The sequence below is a fragment of the Manacus candei genome, unplaced genomic scaffold, assembly GCF_025592945.1.
Source record: "Manacus candei isolate 608988 ecotype Guabito, Panama unplaced genomic scaffold, ASM2559294v1 h1tg000035l, whole genome shotgun sequence".
In the NCBI taxonomy this organism is placed as follows: Eukaryota; Metazoa; Chordata; class Aves; order Passeriformes; family Pipridae; genus Manacus; species Manacus candei.
Genome location: NW_026138083.1, coordinates 3,042,050 through 3,058,610, shown reverse-complemented (window position 1 = coordinate 3,058,610; position 16,561 = coordinate 3,042,050). Strand labels below are relative to the sequence as shown.

The 16,561-nt window shown below is 44.5% G+C and overlaps 1 long non-coding RNA gene across 1 annotated transcript in view; it reads left to right on the top strand.

Moving 5' to 3' along the window:
- Window positions 1-16,561, top strand: part of LOC127473362 (uncharacterized) — a 277,370-nt gene that overhangs the window by 82,994 nt on the left and 177,815 nt on the right. Inside the window, exon 7 of the long non-coding RNA XR_007905379.1 lies at window positions 3,959-4,015. This is a non-coding gene — a long non-coding RNA (uncharacterized LOC127473362). The remainder of the gene's footprint in view (window positions 1-3,958; window positions 4,016-16,561) is intronic.

Genomic DNA, 16,561 nt, shown 5'->3' with positions numbered 1-16,561 from the left:
CTTAACCTGGTAATAAGAAACTTGATCAGTGAAAATACAAAAGGATCAAATAGGGCAGGGGTTTTTTTCCCCCCACCCAGCAGATGGAACACTAGAACAAAGCAGCTTCAAGACAAGAAATGTGAAGGCTAAGAGAAACTGAGCTTAAAAAAAATAAATAATTAAAATCAACAACTAAAGGTTATTTAGCCCTGTGTTGAAAATTTGCCACTTTCTGAACTTACCATCAATCAAATTTTCCGTCACCAAGATAAACTGTAAGTGCCAGGCACTTTGTTTATGCATTCTGCTCTTATATTTATTGTGGAGAGACCTGCTAAAAATCAAATAAAAAGCAAGCATGCTATCTACTAAATTTGTATGTGACAGTCATAGGTATATCTTGCCACGTTGGAATGCTGGTGCCAGAGCAAATCAGCTCAGCTCTGCCGTTCCCGTGCTTCTCTTTCCATTGGTAGGAGATGACACTGGCAAATTACAGCAAACCAGGACTGTTTTCCTCTGTGATGTGTGGCTGCTGGTGAGATAACCATGGAGTCAGCTGGAGCGATTCTGCAGGTCTGTATGAAGTGATGGGCACCCGAATATGGGCTACCTGGGAATGACGCTTCCATCTGACTCCATCAGACCTGTGCCACTTGTGGATCCTGTGTGTGATACCTCACGTAGTACAAAGATGCCCCAAAGCACTCAGAACCCCTGAATGCATGTCAGGGTTATCTCAGCATCATGGCCATCTCATGGTGTGGTGTCATTTCTCTGCCCTGGTCATTGGAAAGACTCACCACATCTGAGGAGCCAAAGTGAATGCTCCTGGGTGGCTGAATCCTTCCATGGAACATCCTAGTTAGAGGCACCTTCAACCCAACAGGAGGAAATGACTCTGCTTTAAGGAGAACTGAACTGGATGCGATACAGTTTTCCATGTTTCATAAATCACTTAAAGTTTTACAGTACATTATGAAGACAAAAGAGATTGGAAAGGAAAGTGAGTAAAGAAGCAGCATCCAAACAGCGGGAGCAACTACTGTATAACAGGTGAAAAAATAGCAAAATGGACTGATTGTGTCTGAACATCCATCCTTCTGAAGCAACTGCAGGTTAGAAATCACTGCTTGTGTTATTGGGCTTTGGAAACAAGGCTCGTGCAGAAAGCTCTAGAGGAAAATGTGAGACCACCACATAGATCAGAATGATGCCAGTGTAAGGAGCAAAAAGGACAGAGCCAGCAGATTGCCCAGCTATAAAGAGCAGTGTTCAAATCTGGAGGAAAGTTTCATCAAAGGCTGACTTAAGTGCAGAGGTTCAGACCTGACTAAGGAGCAGCTCATTTTTTGTTGCTCTAGAGCAAGACCTGTCTCCCAAGATCTGAGCGAGCGAGTGAATGTTCCCTTGCTCAGCTGAACGAGGCAGTGGCACGGTCTGGCCACAGATGGGGGATCTCACAAGTAAAGATGAAGCCATTAGATAACATATTGGAGTGACTCTGCTGAGCAGGCTGAATGCCTGCTCAGAGAAAAAAGAGAGGAAGAGAAAACACTGTGCAATTATAAACCAGCCCAGTTCTACCTTCTCATTCCTTGTTTCTGTGTTCATCAACACTGGGCTTCCACAATTCTTTCCAGAGCATTTTGTGGCTTGTGTCTCTAACAAGCAACATCCCATTAAGTTAAATAACCTTCCTGATATAGCTACAGGTTTCATGCTGGGACTCTCCTTCCTGTTGCTGGAAACATGGGCCAGCCTTGTGCTGAGCTGATCCCCTGGTCAAAAATGTTTGTTCACCTTGTCCCTGTAGCTCGCAGGAAGTGCAAGTAGATAACGGGTCAATTTATTTGGCATAATTGATTATGGCTAATGATGACTGGAAATCCAGTTGTGACATTTCTGGACTTGTCTGCACTTTAGATACGAGGAGATATATTTTTCAGATCCTGGCATGTTTAGCATTTTGGGATGAACAATTTATCCACCTGGGTTCATTCTGCTGCTCCCAGAACTGATTGTATATTAGCATGTCTCACAAAAATCATGCGTGACATTACTCTTGCATCTATATATTGAAAAGAAATGAAACTGGGGCTGGATAAAAGCCCTTTGAAGTCGGTGGAAATGTCTCCCATCAACTTCAATATGAAGAGATGAACCTAGAAATATAGGATTGCAAAGGACCTCCTGGGTCACTGAGTCAGTCCTCTGCTGTCCCCTGCACTCCTTTATATAATCCCTTCTCCACTGGTTGTTTCTCTTTAGCCTGTCTAAGGCTGAGGATGTGCTCAGCATATTGCTGAAATCGTTATCCAGAAGGAGATTTCTGCATTACAGGTAACCAATGGTTCCTGCGTGTTTGATTTGTCAGCTCCTACAGGCGTGAACAATTCCCAGTGCGTCATCTTCAAAATGTAGTCAGGTGAATGGATGCAGGTGTCGGGAAGACTGAAGGGGGGACACGGCTATCTGTATTCAGTCTGTGTGTTTGTCACAACTCTGAATACTCACATTATGGTTTCCAGTGAGTGGTGGATGGGATTCTTCGTCCTTGCAGCAAATAGTGGGGACTGATCACAACAAAATGAAAGGGGCCCGGTTTTGTGGCAACATTGAAAGTTACAGGTAAAGAAGGCCCAGGTTCTTTGGATTTTTTTTTTTTTTTTTTTTTTTTTGCTCTGCACAGTATTCTGAATGATGAAGGTGACAAGAAATCATTGAAGGGTAGGACTGAGAGGATTTCATGCCATTTTATTCAATGCCAATTATTTATAAAGAGAAAATAGTAGGGAGGGCTGGAAAGGGTTAAAATTAAAAGCTATTTCTAAAGCCTGCAATAATAATACAATAGACTGGTGGTAGCCACAGGCAGAATTTACTGTCCTTGGTCTAGTGAACCAGTATTAACCCTTCAGGTGTCCATGATGGCTCCATGCACAGTGTCACTTTCTGCTCCAGTGTAGGGATGTATGGTTTCTGTCAGATTGCTCAATTAATTATAATTGTCCTACCTTTAAAGGGATGGCCCTGGGCATACTAGGGGGTGTGGCCCTCATGGGGTTTTATTTCAAGCCATATCCTACTGTCTCCAACTCACTCAATGAATCTTACTCATCAATATTTAATGACACAAGTGTACCTTCCTTTTTTTTTTTTCCCCCTTCCTTTAAATTATTCTTCTGCACAGCCAGACAGGTGCATTGTCTTCCCGTTATGTTCTGGCGACAGAGAAGATGCTGCCTCGCTCTGTGTCAGCATCTAAGAAAGAGGTGGGTAGACCCACCAAAATATTTGAGCAACGGGCATTACAGGCCTCTTGTTCTGCCTCTGAGATGTGACAATAGGTGTCTCGGTACAGATTCATTACCCAACAGGTATTCATCAGCTTCAAAGCTGCTTTTACTGACTGTGTAGCACACAGGAAAAAATTCGTTTTAAGGAACAGGGCAAGCGAGACGTCTCAAAGACTGTCCTTATTTTATTCTTTTAGTGCTACCTGTGCTGCTCTAAAAGCTACCAGTGACACATATTGTGCTGTTCACACCTTGGTATTCTCTTGGACAAGAACCACATCCTGTGTATTATTGATACTTTATGACAAAGTAAAGCAATTTTAAAACATCAGGCTGCCCATCTGCTCTGAACTACTCTCCACAATATTCAAAATAGATGTGTTTCCCTTTCCTGTTTTCATATGAGTGAAATGCAGACCACAGTTAGGTTATGAGACTGGGGGCCAGGAATTTTTCTACTTTTAATCCTGTCTCTGACATTGATTCCTTCATTAGCCTTGGGCAAGTCATTTCACTTGGATATATTCGAATCACCACATCTATAAAATGGAGATGCAGTGAGGTGTCATGGAGATTTATTAGGCTGTGTCTGCAGCATACTTTGAAGAAGTCAAACCTTATACACCTGTTAATGAATGGAATTTTAAAATATGAATGAAAACATTTTCTCGTTTCAGAAGCCCAAGTTCTGACGAAGTGTCCCACAGACCTGTGACTACCACCACAATCAGCAGGTAGGATTTTACACTTACTATGTAAACTCATCCAAGAAAAATTACCTGAAAGTTAGCATTGTGGAGGATTCCAGACAGTTTCCCAGTCAGAAATGTGTTGTTATTGCTGGATCTCTTACTGTCCCCATGAAATGCAAAAAAGCAATTTTTGCAGTTAAAAAAATCTCCAGGAGTAATTTAGAGGGTTGCTGCTCTAGGACTGGTAGATGTGCAGGGAAATTAGATTCCTGCACAATTTGATCACTATGGAGTAAAACCTTAGGCTTATATGAGTGTTTTGCTACCAGCCTCGATGAAGCCAAGGTCTCATCCAAGTGACTGGTAAGCTTTGGTGGGAGACGTGGAGGATTCACTAGGACTTGGAACCTTTTGCACACCAGTAGCCTGGTCTGGTGAAGGTTAATAATCAATTATTTTAGCCTGAAGATTGTGAGAGGGTTGGTCTCATTCTGTACTGCCCTCACGGGCTCTGCTGAAGTTTTGGTGTTGGCAGAAAGGCATTAAACGGGACGTGTGGCCCTGTTGGCCTCACCAGGCTGAGCTGCACACCTGGGGATGAGACACAGCTCAGCTCTGGCACCGGCCAGAACCGAAACAAGCTGGTGCCAAACTTACATTGTCTTTAGTCATGCTGGACTTTCTGCAGACAAGAATAAATCTCCTCCATGACTAATCTGTGCATGACTCACCCGCTGTATCATAACGCGAACCTCGAAGAGCTGTGGGAAACAGCGGTGCACTGAGGCGTGTTTTAAACGAACACTGACCCCTCTCAGCAGCCAGAGAGGCTCACACAGAAACTCGGGGCAGGAGGTGGTTTCTGCAGGGATGGGGCAGCGGGAGCACAGTGTGGTTCCCAGCCCTCCCGCTGCCCCGCTGCTCGGCCGCTTCCCGGCCGGTCCCTGAGGCTGCCAGCTACCAAATTATTGTTGCTGTTTTCCCAGCATCTCTGCCCAAAGCATGTCAGCAGTGTTGCAGGGATTTTGAGGAGACCTCGTGAAGTAAAGTGGTGGTGGTACAGCTGGGAACGGGAGCAGGTGATATGAGCACAGTCTAAAGAGAGAAGGACACCTGGATTAGGGAACAGAGGGGTTTTGGGGTGCAGTGGGGTTACAAGGACATAGAACAGCAACAAGAAAGATGAGTCTCGTATAGGAGATAAAGTAACCCCCCAAAAATCATGGTGCAATAATAAGATCAAGTTCATTTTAGTCACCCAAAGCAGTTTGAATTCGGCTCTTCCCTCTTCAGCGATATTTAACATACAGAACTCAGCTGTGGCTGTTTCCTATGAGAGCTGACAGCTTGCTTCTCCAGCCCCTGCTTAACTTGATAGTCATAACCAAACCCATCATTTCTCCTAACATGTAATATTACAAAAAGGGTGTTTAAAAAGTCAAGAATTTTCCTGCATGTTCTAGTTGTAATATTTTTTAAAAGCCTGTGCTCAGGCCTTGCTTCCCTCTGAGCACAAAGCAGCTAGGAGTGTTGCAGAGGGAGCTTGATCAGCCCCGGGGGAATGGGTGAAGAGGGTGTTTCTGTGACTTGCTTGCAAACCCCTGTGGCTGTTTTGAGGAGAGGCTCCTGGGATTTTACACAGTCATGTATATCCCTTCTGACTTGGAAAGATGGATCCTGTCCAGGGTTTGGCTAAAAAAAAAAAGAAAAAAGAAAGGAGGGGCCCCGCTCAAAGGCTGAGTTTTGCTGTTTTAGAAATAAAATGTGGGCAATGGACCCACCATTAACCACCTCCTTGCCGTGCTCCTCTGCCCATTCCAACATTAAATAAGCAAGCTCAGGAATGAACACAAATGCATCCAAGTTTATTGTGGTCAGACCCATGGTAATAAGAAATCATCAGGCTCCAAAGGCACCTGGAAGTGCAGGTAAGGTCAGATCAGGTCAAAGAGGGATCCTGACAACCGTGGTCCTGCTCTGTGGAGCGTGGTGAGCCCCAGCCCAGCTTGCCAGCAGCAGGTGCCACTGGCTGCTCTTCCGATCTGCACCCTGCCAGTGAGGTGCCAGGTCCTTTCCTTGGGAGACCATGGGCTGTAGAGGAGGGAAATCACAAGCAAAAGCGGTTATTTCCACTTTCCTTAGTACTCCACTGTGCCCCAAGTTGCTGCTTGCCTGTTAGGCTTTAGGCTGTTTGGCTTTGTTTTTTTTTCTTTTATGAATTCGATGGTGTCATTTTTACACTGGAAGCCTGTTTCACCGCGTTTCTGGCAAAACCCCATTGGTTAGACTTGTTTCACCACATCATGATCTTTTTTTATAGCCTGCATCTGCCAGGAAAACTTTGTCATTCATCATCTTCCTTTCTGCCGCGTTCATTTTCAGCAAGGCACAAAATGTCCTTGTGTTTCTAAAGTAATGCAAAGCCTTCTGGCTCGGTGGTCAGAGCAGAAGGGATGGATGGTGCGCAGACTTTGCGCCGTGGCATGTAAATAGCGTTCAGAAGTGGGGAAGAGGAGGAAAAAGAAGATCCTCAGCACACACAAAGTAGGCCACTCCTCAGTGGCATCCCTTCAAGAGACAGCTGCCCCGGGCACCTCCAAGTTTGCCTATGTTTAATGCTGGCTTGTCCTGGTGGAGAGCTTTTCCCCACAAGCAGTCCCATGTTTGTAACCTTCAGGGCTGCATTTTTCCTCCCTTTTCCTGTTACTCATCTTGTTATGGATGAGAACCACGTTGATGCTAGAAACTATGTTTAAACTTGGGTCAGAACTGAAGTGCAGCTGTGTTTTGGTCAGTGGGTGTCTGCACCTTTGGTGGAACTGTTCCAGAAATATGTAATAACACATATAAAGTTGTTTAGCTGCTGTTCATCCATGGTAGAATTAATGGATATTTTGCACAAGGCCTAAAGTGGGAACAAAAGTCCTCCTGACCGTGGTTTTGTCAATCTCTTGGTTGCACCATGTTCAATAAGAAGCTTTCTGGAAGTTTTTCAGAGAAAGCTCACGTGATTTTTCAGCAAACTTGTTTGGGGTGAATCTGGGATGGTTGGCAATTCGGGTATAAAATTGAGGTTTTTGCAACACATCTGTTCCAGGTCACGCCAACCTTCATGCTCAACTCAAAGAATGGTTGTGGTTGCTCCTCAGTTAAAGAGCTAAAATCATTTTCTAGGCACAGAACATCATGACCACCTTTGCCAGAAACTTGGTCATAGGTGGACCAAGGTCAGAATTTAACATGTGAACAATAGTTCTGTTCTGGTTGTTTGCTGGAGGTGGATTTGGATTCCTGATCTGAAGTACCCACTTTTGATATTTTTGTAGCTGTGTGAATGCCTGGAAAGCAATGAGCAAATTCCCTTTGGCCTTCATGGGCTCCAGAGGAGAAGCCACACTGAGGCAGTGGGAAGGCAGACGTGGGAGCCAGAGCTCTGCTCTTCAACACCAGAGTCTGTCTCACTCCTCCGTATCTCACTTTTACAGAGGAAAATCAAAATTCAGGGACTTGTGCCACACTCTCTTCATAATGCATGTGTACAAATATTTGCATGCAGCAGTGGTTCAAAGGAGCCTGAAGATAGTATCTTAACTGTGGTGCTTTCCCAGACCATTGCTGTGCTTTGCCTTTGTGAATAAAGGCAGTAGTGTCTGCAGTCAGGAGATCTCTCATATAGATTTAATCTGGCTGTTTTCCTCCCTGGGGAGCGGAGTTGAGGATGGTGAAGTTCAAGGTAGCGTGTGTTTGAGTTTTGCAAGCAGAATAGACATGGAAATTTGAAGCCTAAATTGCACATTCCAGTCGTCTTATGGAAATGGTGAGCAAAGAGGAAGCAGAGCCTTTGGTACTGATCATGTGCCAGTTTTTAAATACCAATACAGATCTAGAGAGTTTATTTATAAACACGGCATGTGTGTATGTGCACATGTACGCCCACCCTGATATGGATACACGCCTATGTGTGATGTTTATAAACATCACACCACCTATCTCTGCTTATAGATTCTATTGATGATTGCTTTATTCATCTCGTGGCAGACCCATTTAAATGAAAATATGTTCCCCATTTCCTTGCTACTATAAATTCTGCGCTATGGGGAAGTAGCGAAGTGCACTAGCTATACATCCATGGAGAAATGCCCTGTTGAGGAGAGGAGTATTATACAGGGAACAATTGACAGCCCTTCACTTCAGTGGGTACATTTCTCTGTACAGCTGCATCACCACTAATGATAAATGAGTAATGTTTGATAGCTGGCTCCGTTGCCTGACAGCTACAGTTTTGGCCAGAGGGCCACGACAGGCTTTAGACTTCTGTTCAAAATGAGTTAAACATATTAGGTATTACGAAGCCACAGAAGCCTCGAGAATGAGTGCTGAAATGAGTTATCAAGGTATGCTCCTGGGTACACAACTTGCAAAGCAGATGTCATTCTAATAATGTGTGATATAGAACATGTCTGGCCTAAACCCTGCTGGATGAAATATGAAGCCCCGTTGGTGATATTTAATACCATTTTATGAGGTGCCATCTTATAAAGACAATGCCCGCCTTATGTGGAATGCTTAAGGTATTTTGCCAAAGGCACTGGGAGGTATCTGAACTAAGTAGAATTTTTATTATTTTATAAGCCTTTACTTTGTAATATTTCTGTTTCTACATTATTGTGGTACTAGCTGCACTAACCCTTTGTGTAGTGAACTTCATGAGCGGTTTGCTGATAGATTGACTGATAGCCACGGCTGCCTGTGGATGTAAAGGCCAGTTCCTACCTAAATATATTCCTAGCAAAAAAACAGAGTAAAGTAGAAAGCAGACTTCAAAAGGAAATAAAGCTTTACAGGAGGCACTCTTGGAAAAGAGGTCCTTGAAGCTATGAGATCCAGAGGTTTCAGTGTTTTTTAAAGGAGTGAGGCCTGGCAAGGCTGTGAGTTTGTGTATTACAGCTGCAGTATTCGTTTTGTCTTGAATTCCTGTTGTAAACTTTGACTTCCTGTTGAGATTTCTGGATCCCTTTGCCGATATCCCAAGGACATGCGCCGAGTCGCTTAGTTTAGGGTAGATGATGAGTGTTTTCACTCTCCAGTTCTCTCTTTATTTACATATTTTCATTTAACGCTGCTTTTGTGGAACAAAATTGCCTCCTTGTTCAGGTCTGTTGGAAAGCGAAGGCAGAGTGAGTCCAAGCGGTGATTCTGAGCAAATTAGGTACCTCCTTCCTGGGATGCAAAGACCGTGCTGACAGCGCTGCAGAGTTAAAGACCCCAGTGGGGGCAATACTTACATTTCAGTGATGCTGAGTCAGTGCAAATGGACTCAGTGCTGAGAGCCCATCGCCGCTGCCGGAGGATCTGGTCCAGCGCAGCAAGGGAGTAGTTTTCTTGTCTTAAATCCTACATAGTTCTGTGTCTCGCAGTTCTTCTAGTCTTCCATGCTCCTCCGTTTTGCCTCTCCCGAGAAAATAGTGCCCATGACCTAGAAAGCAGCCACTTCCCAGAGCACCCACTAGGGAAGCTGATGTGGCCCAGTAGCTGCTTTTGCTCGGTGCTGTGATTCAGTGGGGTGTCTCTTGCAGGGCAGGCCGGGACCCCCAGTTCTTCTCCCTCAAGTGCCTCCCGCTCAGCCGTGATCTGACTTCATGAAACCCCCACTACCAAGTCCCTGTGACTACTTCTGCTGATTTGCTCGTCTGAATAAACATCAGCACTAAAGAAATTACTCAGCTTGGTGTGCCAGTGACTGCTGTGTACAATTTCCAGCTAGAGAGACGTCCCTTTGCTAAAATATGTGGTGGTTCTTACTCTTAATCCTAACGCTCTCCTTCTGTCTCCCTGGGTAAGTGATCTCTTAACGTGTAGTAGTGCAGCCTGATGCGAGGAGGTGTAAGGTCAATTCCCTTTGATAAAGCCCTACTAACTTTTTTTCTGCCCTTGAAAAACTTGCTTTCCCTTCCAAATGCATCATCCTGTGAGCCCAAGGTTCGCAGATATTCAGATTCATCTTCCTTTATACCATAAACATGCCAGATATATATAATCCATTTGGACACTGGCAAGTGATGACTATCAGAGGCAGAATGGGTACTGAGGGGCCCATAGTTATACAGTAACATCAGCTTGGCAGCAGCTCATCCATCGTGCGAGATGATCTGTCCATCTCCCTGCCCATGGCTTGTAGCACGTAAAATACAGAAGAAAAGTCAAACCAAATATTCTGCGTGCAAAGCTCTTCGCATCTCAGCCCAGCTTTTCTAGCCTCGGTTTTAAATGCACTCGTGGACCAACTGTCTGGTTGAGACGCTGCTTTTTGAAAGAAACGTGTCTTAGAAATTCCTGAAAGTCTCTGCTCAGTGTATGACATGTCAAGTTACATCTGCTGTGTCACGAAACATCAGCGTGTTGCGAGAGACCATAATGGAAGGTGACAAGATACGCTGTAAACAGTTTCGGTCGATGTTTTTATCTATCCCAGAGCAAATTTCGTGCAATATCATGATCGCGGGGAGAGCTCGGCTCCTGCTCCATCACTCAGCAAAACTTATGCCTGTGGTGATCAGTGGTGGAGGTAGGTTAGCCTTAAAGCCAAGCGCTCTCAGGATCACTGTCCCTGCCCCGCTCACGTGGTGGTTGGGTCTGTGCTCAGGCAGACCCCGGGGACCCGCAAGGGGTCGGGAGCTCTGGGTGGCATTTCCCCCCACCCTCAGCTGTGTCCCACCACCCACGCAGGTGCTGCATGGGGAATTCCATCCCCCTGCCCCCCAGCACACGGGTGCCTGGGCACGGGGCTCCCCGAAAGGACCTGTGTGTGGTGTAAATCAGGTTTCCCACGGCGAGCTGGGCACTTCTTGGGGCTTTCTCTGCCTCTCAGAGAAAGCTCATAAACTCATTTGCAAATCCTCCGTTTGAGCTGTACAGGTGGCTCATGTTTATCGAGGTTTTCTACTTGGAGCTCATTTCCTTAAAATCTGTCCTTATGTTTGCTAAAATCCACACAGCCCCTGTTCCAAGCTGCACGAAGCTTTTAGCTCCTTTTTTCCTCTCAGCGTTTTTTTTTTTTTGCCTATATTGTTGCAGGAGTCAAATGGGGAAACGCGCAGAGCTGGGAGATTAAAGATGTAAATTTTATAAACAGAAATCAAAGGTCCTAAATCCTGAGCAAAGAAAAGCCTACATAAGTATGAACATTAAAAAACATACATAAATAGTACTTCAAGGCTGAATGTGTTAAATTATTCAACAGTTAAGTCATAAGTGTTCTTAAACTTAAGTATAAAAATGCCCTTGACAATATTTCATAGCTGTGCATTTCTTTAAAATATTTAGCATTCTCATTAAAGAGAATGACTTTATTTTATATATTAGTTACACTCCTGCTTGTTAATATGAAGGAATTTAGTAGCGAAGAGCATTCTTATGTATATAAGCCAAAGACAATTTACATATAAAGTTGGACGACTATTCACTTTTTATTTATTCCTGGATCATCTGCATCCATGCATAGCTATAGAGCATTTAAACAAATTTGTTCCTTAATGTGTAGTATTAATATCTCCTGCCCCAAAAATATCATTTGCTAATGCCATCGCGAAGACAGGTTCATTCAAAGCTACATGGAAGTTCTTGCCTTTGAAAGACTTAATGAACCTTACATTTTTGGTGTACTGCACAGTGTAATGCCTATTACATATTCATTGCCAGAATGGAAGATTTCCTTTAACTCTGAGCTTCCTGGTCTAGTTCACTGTAAAACATTGTCAAAAGTCACAAGAGACTTTCGCTGAAAATTGTGACTCTTGATAGCAGGATGTAATGGGGAGGTTTAGAATAGAAGAACCAGTGGTATATGGGCCCAGGGGGAATCGTTCTGACAGACAAATGGATGGATAATACAGTTTTTGACATAATGGGATGAAAAAGTTTATGCCAGAAAGAACTGAATTAAAGTTATTACTTTAAGGAAATTCTGAAGTTCTCAAGACCAGTGGTATTATCTGCGTGCGTTTCATTTTACTGCATCTCTGCATAACAGGTTTTTAAACAGGCTTGGTTTTGAATTGATTTATAAGCTTACTAACAAACCTGCAATAAAATCACAGTTACTTTCTTGGAACTAGCTCCAGTAACATAATTTTACAGGGGGTTGTTTTGGGAGCAGGATTTTTTGATCTATCTGGTTTTTGCAAGTCCTGCATCATCAGTTTGCCTCTCAACTCCCTTTTGTAAGGACAGCAAAACAAAAAAGGCTATTATTCTGCATTTTCCTGTGGAAAAGTTGGAGGCTGCAGGGAGCTGTATTATTTTGTATACATTTCTTTTTCTCAGAGCTTTGTGAACTTTGGAAATTAACAGCTCTGTGATCCCCGAGCCCCGGCGAGACACAGAAATCGGCTGATGCACAAACCATTGCAAAATCCAGGCCTTAGTTAATCAAGGCCAGCCAAAAAAAAAAAAAAAGAAAAAAGGACTGTACGTTTTTCCACTTGTTATTTTTAGGTGATGGTAGGGCTGAGCTGTCAGTCAGCCACGTTTTTCAGGGGTGTTGTGTGCACGTGTGCACCCAAGGGTTTGACCGCAGGTCCCCGGAGAGGGGACAGTGCAATAACAGCCGCTCCTCCCCGAAGCCTCTGGTGGAGCTATGTTTCATTTTAGCTGGCAGTGACTAAGCCAACGGCTAAAATGCAGAAATAAGTGCGGCGGAGAGAGGCCCTCATAATGGCAGAGATGAAAAATGTGTGAGCGCAGAACAATGAAGTGATGGTAAATCTGAGATGTAGGCACCAGTCACCACTTGTACCATGCTGTTGTCAGAAGTGTGTTGAGATATCGGAGAGAGCAGGCTGAGAAAGGGAAGCTAATTATACCACATTATTCACTTCTGCTCATTAGGTGTAGTACAAAGGCCCTGCTTTTTATGTATATATTAAAGTGCCGAGGACTACAGGAATAGATAACTTCATGTTTCTTTTGTCTCGCTAGTGGGTCAGTTCAGAGATAAAAATCGTGTTTTCACGGGCCTGCAACTTTCCATCCTGCAGAATTAGGGATTTCCTCCTGCATCACCCCTAACTAATAGGAAAAGGCAACTCTCCCCCTTGAAACCCAACAAGCAAAGCTCCTGTGCCCCGTGGCAATTTCTCGCCCAGTGCCTGTGTGAGGGTGTGGGAGATGGTTCCTGCCTTCTCCCCTCTGCTCAGCGTAGGCACCTGTGTCCATGAAACAGCTCTTCCTATATAATCCCTCTTCCCTACATACCCTCAATAGCTCCAGGGGCAATTTAACAGCCACAACCTACCCCACTGTGGATATCCATCCCTTGGGCACCCTGTCCCCTTGTGCTGTCACTTGTTCCTCCATCATCCCGAGACCAGCTGAGCATAAATGAAATTAATTCAGCTGTTTAATCAACTTTGGATTGTACATTTAATGTATTCACTCTTAGATGTTTTACCTGCCTCACAATCCTTGTATTGCATTCGGATCTGTAAATGAGCCATTAGGAAAGATGAACGGGAAGGCAGAGGATGGGTTTATTGAAATTATTTATATATGAGAAATACCTGACTTTCAAAATTCATGGCTCTTTAATGCTCAGATTGCAGAGAACACATTAAATCTGAGAGGAGAAGAACAGGTATTGCACTTCCACTCTGAGGTGAATGAAATCAGATTTGGGCATTGAAATCCACCCTTCTCAACAATGAAAATTGCCTTGCTCTTCTAATTATGAGCATCACAAAAGTCACTGCTTCAGTGAAATACCCTGCAGCTACACAAAAGGATAGACTGGAGAAGCACACATCTACCAATAAGTGGCACTGAGCATCTACTCCATTTCTCACACAGGTTGGCATATCTCTCAGTGGTCCATCTGGTAGAATTGGATGGCATTTATCAGGAAATAATCCAATTGTGGCATGCCAAAACCTGAACATGAAAAGTACTTGTGCCTAGTGTCAATCATTCACCCTCTGACAGTTCAATAAACATCCTTTCTGTGATGGTTTTCAGGAACACTGACACCCAAAATGCTGGAAACAATGCCAGAGATGGAAATGACAATGCTTCTGTGAAACATCAAAAGGGACCGACACAACCTGGCATGGATTTTGCCAAGTGTTGCTTAGCAATACACTGTGCTTTGGGCCGCTGGCGTGTCAGGATTAGCTGCGAAGGGAGCGCTATTCACACCTTTGCTGGGAACGAGTCCTTCCCAAATAAAGGAGCACAAAGCAGGGAAGTGCAGCATCAGCAGGAGCAGGGGATGCAGCAGCCACAGTATACGATTTTAGGCTTCTGAAAAGCCATCTGCCCTCCCCAGTTGTCTTCCCAAGGCATGGAAAGACCACGTGCCTCGTCCCAAGTGCCACAAGGACACAATCCTGTCCTGCCCAGCTAGTGATGTGTGAGGGTATGAGGAAGTTTCATGGAGGTTTTCTTTCAGAAGGGACTAAACTTTGCTACCAGCAGCTCTTGCAGGAGGTGCACGCAGGCAGAATTTGACTCGGACTGGCTTGGCCACTGGGCTTAGCAGATGGTGACAACATACAGGAAGAAAGCCTGATCCTGGAATTGGGAGCTGAATGACCAGTATCACTCCTAACAACTGTGAAATAGGGATGGTCATTTTAACAGTGGAACTGGTGGCAGCAAGAGGAGGCAAGGAGGTCTTGGTAGCAAAAGAAAAAACTTGTCCACTTCCCAAATTTCCCAGGTGAGCCCCTCTCCCCAGATGCCTGGATACCGCCTGTGTCTCTGCAGCCACCCCTACCCTGCCAGGGATCCTGAAGGGTGAAAGCAGCTTTCCCAGAAAAATGAAGAGTGCTCAGTGGCCGTAGGGAAAATCTACTATTTGGTATTGCAAGCACCACTGGAGGAGGAAACTGAATTGGGGAAAGTGAAATAACTTGCCTGAAGCCACCGACAGACCTGGGAACTAAACTCTGGCCTCCTTCATGTGCCAGATGATCCTGGAGCAGAGGCTCACGAGGTCTAACCAAATTGCTTTTTATCTGTGTGCCTGGTAAATGGGAGTGGGAGGAACTTCTGCATATCAAATAAGGGGGTTTTGTCTGTCTCGAAATTCCAGGTTTTCAGATCCAGGAATCAGCCGACACCTGGAGCACATAAACTGCCTTTTTGGTGTGGTGAGGACAGACCCGCGGGTCCAAACTCAGCCCTGCCGGCCAAGCCTGTCCAAACAGAGGTGCTGGGACCTGCTGTCAGTCCGGAGCCTGGAGGGAGGCAACTGCCTGGGGAGGCACTTGTGGGGTGGCACATGTTTGCTGCTCCCCTGTTGGCTCAGGGCTGTCTAATCCATAGGCACCACGATGGTGGTGAGGCCACAAATATCATGGAAAAGGTGCTTGGAAAAAGAGTGCTCCGAACAGAAATCCTGAGGTGTGCAGATTCTTATATATACTTATGACAGTTTTCCAGGGAGAAGTGCAAGCTAACTCCATCAGTGCCTTTGAGCCTTGACTTGTTAATTGGCATTACTTCTAATTCCCAGCTATATTTTAAGGTATGAACCTAAGGAATTTTAAAGTCATTATGTGGGTGAGGGACTGATAAAAATAAATCCTTCAGGTTTGAAAGTGGCAGAGAGGGAATAAAAGGTGTTAAGAAATCCAGGAGTTTTCAGCCAATTGGTTCAAAAAAGCATCCGGGTGGACTGCAGCTCCTGGAGAAAGGTCACTGATACTACTCTGGATACCTCTTTTTATGAACTTTATGCATCACATAAAATAAATTTAAAGCAGTTTAATTTAACAGTCTAATTAGTCATGGTTTTTTCATCTTGTCTATTTAACTATACATGGAACAAAGAGAAAGACACAGGGCCAAATTCAGAGCTGGCACAAATCAGCTCTGCAAGTCGAGGAAGCCATTCCTGCTCATCCAGGGCTGAATACGGAGCCAGTGGCCAAATTTGTCCCTGCGGATAACACCCTTAATGTCTGGAGACTTGCACCACAAATGAATTTGTCTGCCAGGAATTAACTCTCTGCAGAGCAGATCCTTGGGTCTCAGTGTTCAGAGCTTGAGCCAGGAGAGCTGAAAGGTGGGAGAAATAGTTTAAAGATTCGAGGTAGTTTGGAACAAAACTCCTCTGTGTGTCGGCTTTGCAAAGACTCCTGCAAGCCTTTCCCTTTGCCTCAGTCCTCTTAATTTTCACCCTCTTTCGCTTTAAATTTCAGTGTACACATAATCTCAGGATCTCCAGCAAACACCAGTCACATGAATGAACCCTCCACTGGAAATGAGTGTCTCTCTGCTGTCTTTGATGTGGTTATACCGGTTATACCATTGCACTAAATCGGCCTTGCTCTTCAGCTCATGTACAAAAATCCACTGCATTAACCAGGTCTTGATGTGGAAACATAAATCCATCCACGTTTACAGAGGTGAAGTTTCTGAGCAGATTTCCAGCTTGTAAGGTCTTAGGCCAGGTAAAACCTAGACCTCCAGCTCCGTAGTTATATTGTGGCATTTAGGAGGGTTGTGGTCCTGCTGCCAGTTTTCATTAACGAAACAAATTATTTTCCAAATGTTGTGGATTCCAGCAGAAATCTGCCTCCCATAGCTTGA